We start from the raw sequence: 9,090 nt of genomic DNA, 5'->3' as shown, positions 1-9,090 counted from the left end.
GCTCTGTGTGGACTCAAACTTCCAACCTTTCAGTTAGCAGCTGAAATGTTAACTGTCCACCCAGAGACTCCTACCTAGTGTGATAAGTCCTTCATTGAAGGAGGAGCTGGGTGATGCATCAAGTTCCTGCCACACAGGTGCTCAGTGGATATGTATTGAAGGATTTATGAATACTTTGACAATCCTATTATTGTAACCAGAATTTCTATTATACAGAGTAATTCACAAAATTCAGTTACTAAGTTTGCTAACTATTGCCTAAAACAAACACAATCCTTTTCCACTTCCAAAATATGTCTCTGGCCTTCCTTAGGAAGGCCTATCAGAGGATTATAAAATTTCAAAATTAGATGCGTAGTCTTCTCTCTTGTGCTTTTTGCCTAGGGACCAACAAGTCAACTTATCCCATCAACTTTGTCAACTTTGTTTGTCCTTAAAGACAAACGCTCTCTGGTTTTTTTTTTGTTTGTTTGTTTGTTTGTTTGTTTGTTTTGCCTATTTACCAAGAAATTTGTCCCCCAGATATCAAATGGCAATGTTTAATTGAACTCTATGCCTTATCTGCTTGATCTCCAAGCCAGAAATTAATGTCAACTCCATCCCTTGGGTTCCCTGGAGATGAATACTTCAAATGTAATTAGAAGAATGCTGATCCTCAGGTTCCTACACCTCCATTTCACCTCTGGTTGGTGAGTAAGACTGTAGAGAAATCAGGAGAATGTGGTGGATTCCTGCACAGGCAATTCACTCAACCAAGCTTTACTTACTTGGTGGCATGTACTTTGCTAGGTCTTGGGGATCAGATCAAAAGAGGTAGGTCATCTGCCATGAAGGAGCTCACAGTTTAGCAATGGATACCAACAAGTATGTATATAATTTAAAAACATATGATGAGGCTGTGATATAGGCCAGCTAAAGATGCAATGAATTGATGCATTTGAATTGTGGTGTTGGCAAAGAATACTGAAGTACTATGAACTGCTAAAAGAAGGAATAAATTTGTCTTGGAAACAATACAGCTGGAGTATTCCTTAGAAGAATGGCCAGACTTCATCTTATATACTTTGATCATGTTGTCAGAAGGAACCAGATCCTGGAGAAGGATAATATGCTTAGTAAAGTGGACAGTTACCAAAACATGAGAAGACTCTAAATGGAATGAATTGGCACCGTGGCTTTTTGTACAAAGCCATGACATTATCATCATCAAATGGAAGAAATCCACACATAAGTACATATAAGAGGATGCCCATGCTCCAAACATCTCACTCTGACCCCAGATACAATTTGCCTGGTATTAACTCTGGTGCTGCATAAGCAAGGCTCCCACAGCATGTCTGTAGGTGGTAATCATTGTCACCCTTGGGTTTTTCACAGAGACTAAAGTCAAAGACCAAAGCTTTAAGTTATGGTGTTCATCAAACAACACATTTTCTGGCTTGAGGTCTCTGTGGGCATAGCCTTGGCTGTGCACGTAGGCCACTGCAGATACTATCTGATGGAAGACCACCCAGGTCTCCACCTCTGACAGGAGGTCCTGGGAGATGATGTAATCAAACACCTCTCCCCCAGGGCTATACTCAAGAACCATGAATATTTTGTTGGCAGTCTCTATACATGGTAGAGTTGGCATATATGCTGATGTCTCAGGTTCTTCAAAGCATGTCTCCATTTTGATCCTGGGCAAATCACTCCCAAGGGCACTTTCATCCATTATTTTCATAGCTACCATTTCTCCAGTGAGGATATGGCAGGCAAGTTTGGCCTTTGCAAAGCCACCTGTTCCAATAGTTTCATATAATTCATAGGGTTTGAGAAGTTCATCATAACCCTTCATATTCCTGGTAAGCACAGTGATAACTTTATCCAACCCTCTTTCAAGGCTTCCAAACACTTTGGTTCCTTTTCTTCTTGGCGTATCCTCTACATGTGCTTTCTTGGGATCTAGTTCCACTGAGAGGCACCACCTCTCAGGGCTGATGACTCCTGTGGTTAACTTGCTTGTTCCTGCTGAACTTAGTGGTGTTTAATTGGGGTTTCTCTCAGCCACTGGTTTCTACCTTTGGAGGGCATAGTGTAATGATTCAGTTTGGGTGAGTATTCCCCTTTTGTGCTGGTTCTTATTAAGGGGAATCTTTGGCTCAGGAAATACAAAGTATTCTTCCTTCTTGATGGCAGATGTAGGAGTATGCACATTTTCTTTGTTCTTTAATTTATTTGCAGATGCTCTGCCTAATACTGGAGTTAATGATTTGCAGTCCTGATCATCTGATTCTGTCCAATGCTTTGCAAACTGGGGTGTTTGGGGTGTAGCCACACCTACTGACGAATTTTCTTCACAACATTCATAGTCCATAAATCCAACCACATAATTTCCATCCCTTGTGGTCACACCTTCCAGGCTCAGATTCTTTGACTTGAAGTCTCCAGATGGATTAGCACTGGCTTGTCCACAGGAAAAAAGAAAGAAGCATTAAACAAACAGGTCTTCCTTGAGCCTTCTTGGCTAGAAGCAGAAGATAGGTAGCTGTCAGGTGATCATATTGCCACAGTGAAATCAAGCATAGTAAATACTGTGAGGATAGCATGGGACCAGGCAGTGTTTCATTCTGTTGTACACAGGGTGGCTATGAGTTGGAGACAACTCAACGGCATCTAACAACAATAGGATGCAAAAGGAGGCCAGAAGCTAGCACCACATTCAACCTGAAGATTTTGAAAGATGGATATGACTTTTTATTCTTTGTTCTCAGAAACTTGAAGCATTTTTTTTATACCTGATCTATTTTATCCCAAACATATTTCAGTGGTTGTTAAGTTCTTATTGTAATCACGAGTTTACAGACATGGAAACTAAAATGGAAGAAGAAGAAAAAAAAAAAAAAAACAGTTCAAGAGACTTCGGTTAATCAATGTAGATAATCTAAGCCAGAATACCCACCATTTTTCTGTCAGTTTGTTGTGCTGTGCTGGCATCTGCATTATGATGCTGGAAGCTATACCACCAGTATTTTAAATACTAGCAGGATCACCCATGGTAGACAGGATTCAGTAGAGTTTCCAGATAAAGACAGACTGGGAAGAGAGACAAGGCCATAAAGTTCTGAAAAAATTGCACACTGAAAAAGGCTTGAGAATTTTTGTGAATAGCAGTGAAATATTGTCTGATATAGTGCCAGAAGATGAGTCCCTCAGTTTGTAATGCTCTAAATATATGACTGGGGAAGAGCTGCCTTCTCAAAATAAAGTCTACCTGAATGATGTGGATGGAGTAAAGCTTTCTAGACCTTCATTTGCTGATGTGGCACAACTCAAAATGAGAAGAGCTGCAAACATCCATTAACATCAGAATGTGGAATGTATGAAATATAAATCTAGGAAAATTGCAAGTTCTCAAAAATGAAATGGAATGCATAAAGATTGATATCCTAGGCATTAGTGAGCTGAAATGAACTGATATTGGCCATTTTGAAACTGACAAAGAAATGGTTTACTATACTAGGAATGAGAGGTTGAAGAGGAATAGTGTTGCCTTCATCATTAAAAAGATTTCAATATCTATCCTGAAGTACAGTTCTGTCAGGGATGGGATAATATTCATAAGCCTACAAAGAAGACTAGTTAGTACTACTGTTATTCAAATTTGTATGACAACCATTAATGCCAAAGGTGAAGAAACTGAAGATTTTTACCAACTTTTGCAGTCTGAAATTGACCAAACATGCAGTCAAGATATATTGATAATTACTGGTGATTGCAATGCAAAAGTTGGAAGTAAAGAAGCATCAGTAGTTTTAAAATATGACTTTGAGGATAGAAATGACCCTGGAGACAGCATGATAGAATTTTGCAAGACCAATGGCTTATTCATTGTAAATACCTTTTTCCAACATAAGTGGTGACTATTATTGAGGATCTCATCAGATGGAATACAGAAGAGTCCAATCAACTATATCTGTGGAAAGAGTCGAAGGAGAAACTCAATATAACCAATCAGAACAAGGTCTGGAGCTGATTGAGGAAAAACCATCAATTGTTCATATGCAAGTTCAAGTTGAGGTTGAGGAAAATTAAAACAAGTTCACAAGAGGCAAAATACAACCTTGATTGCATCCTACCTGAATTTAGAGACCATCTGAAGGATAGATTTTACACATCGGACACCAATGACTAAAGACCAGTTGTTGGATGACATTCAGAACATCATACACAAAGAAAGCAAGAGGTCATTAAAAAGACAGGAAAGGAAGAAAAGACCAAATGTATGTCAGAAGAGACTCTGAAACTTGCTCTTGAATGGATAGTAGCTAAAATAAATGGAAGAAAGTTTGAAATAAAAGAGCTGAACAGAAGATTTCAAGGGGAGGTTTGAGAAGACAAGAAAAATATAATGAGATGTGCAAAGACTTGAAGTTAGAAAACCAAAAAGGAGAAACATGCTTTGCATTTCTCAAGCTGAAAGAACTGAAGAAAAAAATTGAAGCCTCAAGTTGCCATATTGAAGGATTCTATGGGCAAAATATTGAACAATTCGGGAAGCATCAGAAGAATGTGGAAGGAATACAGAGGCACTCTAGCAAAAAGAATTGGTCAACATTCCGCAATTTCAGAGGGTTACATATGATCAAGAACCAATGGTACTGAAGGAAGACGTCCAAGCTGCATTGAAGGATCTGGTAAAAAAACAAGACTTCGGGAATTGCCAGAATATCCATTGAGATGTTTCAACAAACAGATGGAGCACTGGAGATGCTCACTCATGTATGTCAAGAAATTTGGAAGACAGCTACCTGGTCAACTGACTGGAAGAGGCTCATAATTGTGCCCTTTCCAAAGAAAAGTGATCTAACAAAATATGACAAAACAAATATATTCCTCTTGTCATCCCTACCAAACATTTTAGCCAGTTGGCCAATGACTCTTAGAAAATATCGTCACAGAGAATGGAGTTAAATAGGGTCATGATGCTATAGACCACCACTATCTGTTTGGATCCTTTAAGAAAACAATGCCTGCAAAACTTCAATTTAGTTCTATAAGAATCTAGTGAGGGTCCTCTATGTTTAAAACACTCTAAAAGATAAAAATACAGAAGAAAGTGATCTTTAGGACATTTATATTCTACACAACTAACATAACTAACCTAACTCAGCAGTGATTGCTGAACCATATCATTAATTTTATGGAAGTAAAATTTTGTTGAAGATAATTCAAAAGTGGTTGTAGCATTACATTGACAGAGAGCTGCCAGAAATCAAAGCCAGATTCAGAAGAGGATGTGGAATTAGAGATATCATTGTTAATGATGAATAGATTTTGGTTAAAAGCAAAGAATATCGGAAGGATGTTTACCAGGGTTTTATTAACTATGCAAAAACATTTGACTGTGTGGATCATAACAAATTATGAATAACATTGAAAAGAATAGGAATTGCAGTACACTTAAGTTGTGCTCATGAGGAACCTGTACACAGACCAAGAGGCAGTCTTTCGAACAGAACAAGGGGATACTGAATGATTTAAAATCAGGAAAGGTGTGCATCAGGGTTGTATTAGTTCACAATACTTATTCAATCTTTATGCTGAGCAATAATCCAAGAAAGTGTGCTATATGAAGAAAAATGCAGCACCCGGATTGGAGGACAATTTATTAACAACCTATGATGTACAGGTGACCCAACTTTTCTTGCTGAAAGTGAAGATGACTTGTAACCCTTACTGCTGAAGGTCAAAGACTACAGTGTTCAGTATGGATTACACCTCAACACAAAGAAAACAAAAATCCTCACAAATGGACCAATAAGCCACATCACAATAAATAGAGAAAAGATTGAAGCTGTCAAAGATTTCGTTTTACTTGGATCCACAATCAATGTTCCTAAAAGCAGCAGTCAAGAAATCAAATGTCATATTGCACTGGGCAAATCTGTTGCAAAAGACCTCTTTAAGGTGTTAAAGAGTAAAGATGTCACTTTGAAGAATAAGGGTGCACCTGACCCAAGCCATGGTATCTTCAATAACCTCACATGCATATGAAAGCTGGACAATGAATAATGAAGACCACAGAATAATTGGTGCATTTGAATTGTGCTGTTGGTGACAAATATTGAAAATACCATGGACTATCAGAAGAATGAAAAAAATCTGCCTTGGAAGAAGTGCAGCCAGAAGCAAGAATGGCCAGATTTTGTCTCACATACTTTAGTGACGTTGTCAGAAGGGACCAGTCCCTGGAGACATATAGGATGTTTGGTAAAGTAGAGGGTCAGCAAAAAAGAGGAAAACCTTCAAAGAGATGATTGATACAGTGGCTGTGACAATGGGCTCAAGCATAGCAAGAATTTTGAGGATGGCACAAGACAGGGTTGTGTTTCGTTCTGTTCATCACTATGATTTGAAGTTCACTCAGTGGCACCTAATAACAATAACAAGCCAGAATCTAGCTTTCAGCCTGGAGTCCAATACATTTTCTGGTGGCATACTTGTGATTGATATTGCTCTGGAGCACTGACTTTCCAGTGGAAATTAGAGGCACTCATCATGCCTACAGTGAACCTCTCAGGAGGGAAAAATTCTATTTACTATGCTTGACCATATTCCTCTTATCATCCTTACCAAGCATTTTAGCCAGTTGACCATTGACTCTTAAAAAATGTCCTCACAGAGAATGGATTTAAATAGGTTCATGATCCTATAGACCACCACTATCTGTTTTCATCCTTTAAGAAAATAATGCTTTCAAAACTTCAATTTAGTTCTATAAGAATCTATTGAGTGTCCACTATCTTTAAAACACTCTAAAAGATAAAAAGACAGAAGAAAGTGATCTTCAAGACATTTATATTCTACACAACTAACATCATACTCAATGGAAAAAGACTAAGAACATTCCCCCTATGATTATGAACTAGACAAGGATGTGACTGCTTGTTATTCAATATTGTACAGTAGATACTAGCCAGAGCAATTAGGTCATAGACAGAAATAAAAGGTCTCCAAATTGGGAAGGAAGAAGTAAAACTATACTTCCTTGCAGATGATATAATCCTATATATAAAAAACGCCCAAAGATCAACAAGAAAGCCACTAGAGCTAATAAATGAATTCAGCAGAGTGGCAGGGTACAAGGTCAACACAAAAACTTCTGTTCTGTTTCTAGACACCAGTAGCAAACAATCTGAAAAACCAATTAATAAAACAATTCCATTTATAAAAGCATATAAAAAAAATAAAATACCTAGGAATAAATTTAACCAGGGAGGTGAAAGACTTGTACTTAGAAAGTTACAAAATGTTGCTGAAAGAAATTAAAGAAGACCTAAATGAATGGAAGGGAGCTCTGGTGGCATAGTGCCTAAGGCATTTGACTGCTAACCAGAAGGCTGGTGGTTCAAACCCACTAGCCACTCCTCAGAAGTAATATTGGACAATCTACTTCCATAGTGATGATGCCTCAGAAACCCAAGGAGGGGTCGCTATGAGTCAGATCCGACTTGATGGCAGTGGGTTTGGTTTTGGTTTTTTAAATGAATGGAAAGACATCTGCTGTCCCTAGTTTGGAAGACTTAATGTTATTAAGATGTCATACTATCCAAAGAGATCTACAGATTCAACACAATCACTATCAAAATTCCAACAGTCTTTTTTTCAGAAATGGAAATACCATTTCTCAAATTGATATGGAACTGCAGGGGACTTCAAATAGCCAAAGCAATGTTCCAAAAAATAAATAAATAAAGTAGGAGGACTCACATGTCTCTATTTCAAAATATACTCTACAGCTACAGTAATCAAAACAGTCTGGTACTGGTATAAGGATATACATATAGACCAATAGAATAGAATTGACAGTTCAAAAATATACCCATTCATCTCTGATCAATTGGTTTTCAAAAAGGGTGCCAACTCTTTTCAATGGAGAAAAATATACTTTCATCAACAAATGGTGCTGGGACAACTGGATCTCCAGATGCAAAAGAATGACACTGGACCCATACCTCACACCATATAAAAATTTACCTCAAAATGGACTTATGACTTAAATCTAAAACTAAAACCCCAAAACCCTTAGAAGAAAACATAGGGGCAAAGCTTCAGGACTAGTTTTTGACAATGAATTCTTAGATATAACATCAAAAATATAAGTAACAATAGACAAAACACATTAATTAGACTTCATCAAAATTTCAAACTTTTGTGTACCAAAGAACTTTATTAACAAAGTGAAGAGATAACCACAGAATAACAAGATATTTGGGAACTACATATGTGATAAGGATTTCTATTCAGAATATATTAAGAACTTCTGCAACTCAACAACAAAAACACAAATGACCCAATTAAAAAATGAAAGTCATGAAAAGACATTTCTCCAAAGAATAATTAAAAAAAAAAAAAAAAGGCAGTATGCCCATGCAAATATGTCAGCTTCATTAGTCATTAACCAAAAAACAAACCAAACACTGCCACCGAGTTGATTCCAACAGAGTGACACACATTGGGTTTCTAAGGCAGTAAATCTTTATGGAAGCAGACTACCTCATCTTTCCTAGATGGAGTAGCTGATGGGTTTGAACCACCAACCTTTTGATTAGCAGCCATATGTCTTAACTACTGCACCACCAAATTCCTTTTAGTCATTTGTCATTAGGGACATGTAAATCAAAACCACAAGACACTTTACATCTGCTAGAATGGCTATTATCAGAAAATAACAAATGTGGACAAGGATGCAGAGAATTTGGAACCCTCATGCATTTCTGGTGAGGATGTAAAATGGTGCAGCCACTCTGGAAAACAATTTTATTGTTCCTCAAAAAGGTAAGCATAGAATTACCATGTGACCCAACAATGTATCACTCCTAGGTATATATCCAAAAGACTTGCAAGCAGGGACTCAAATAGATACGTGTACACCAATGTTCACTGCAACACTACTCAACAGCCAAAAGGTGGAAACAACTTAAATGTCCATCAGTGGATAACAGTACATACATACAATGGAATATTATTTAGCCATAAAGATAAATGAAGTCCTGATACATGCTGTGAAATGGATGAACCTTGATAACATTATACTAGGTGAAATAA

General features: G+C 37.5%; 2 pseudogenes; both read right to left on the bottom strand.

Moving 5' to 3' along the window:
* Positions 1-1,112: 1,112 nt before the first annotated feature.
* On the bottom strand, positions 1,113-1,837 carry LOC103195062 (annotated as a pseudogene).
* On the bottom strand, positions 1,838-2,588 carry LOC103195060 (annotated as a pseudogene).
* Between the last annotated feature and the right edge of the window lie 6,502 nt (positions 2,589-9,090).

Source organism: Orycteropus afer, unplaced genomic scaffold (assembly GCF_000298275.1).
Source record: "Orycteropus afer afer isolate SDZICR_OR568_19922 unplaced genomic scaffold, OryAfe1.0 scaffold00050, whole genome shotgun sequence".
NCBI lineage: Eukaryota > Metazoa > Chordata > Mammalia > Tubulidentata > Orycteropodidae > Orycteropus > Orycteropus afer.
This window is presented reverse-complemented; position numbering and strand designations above follow the sequence as displayed.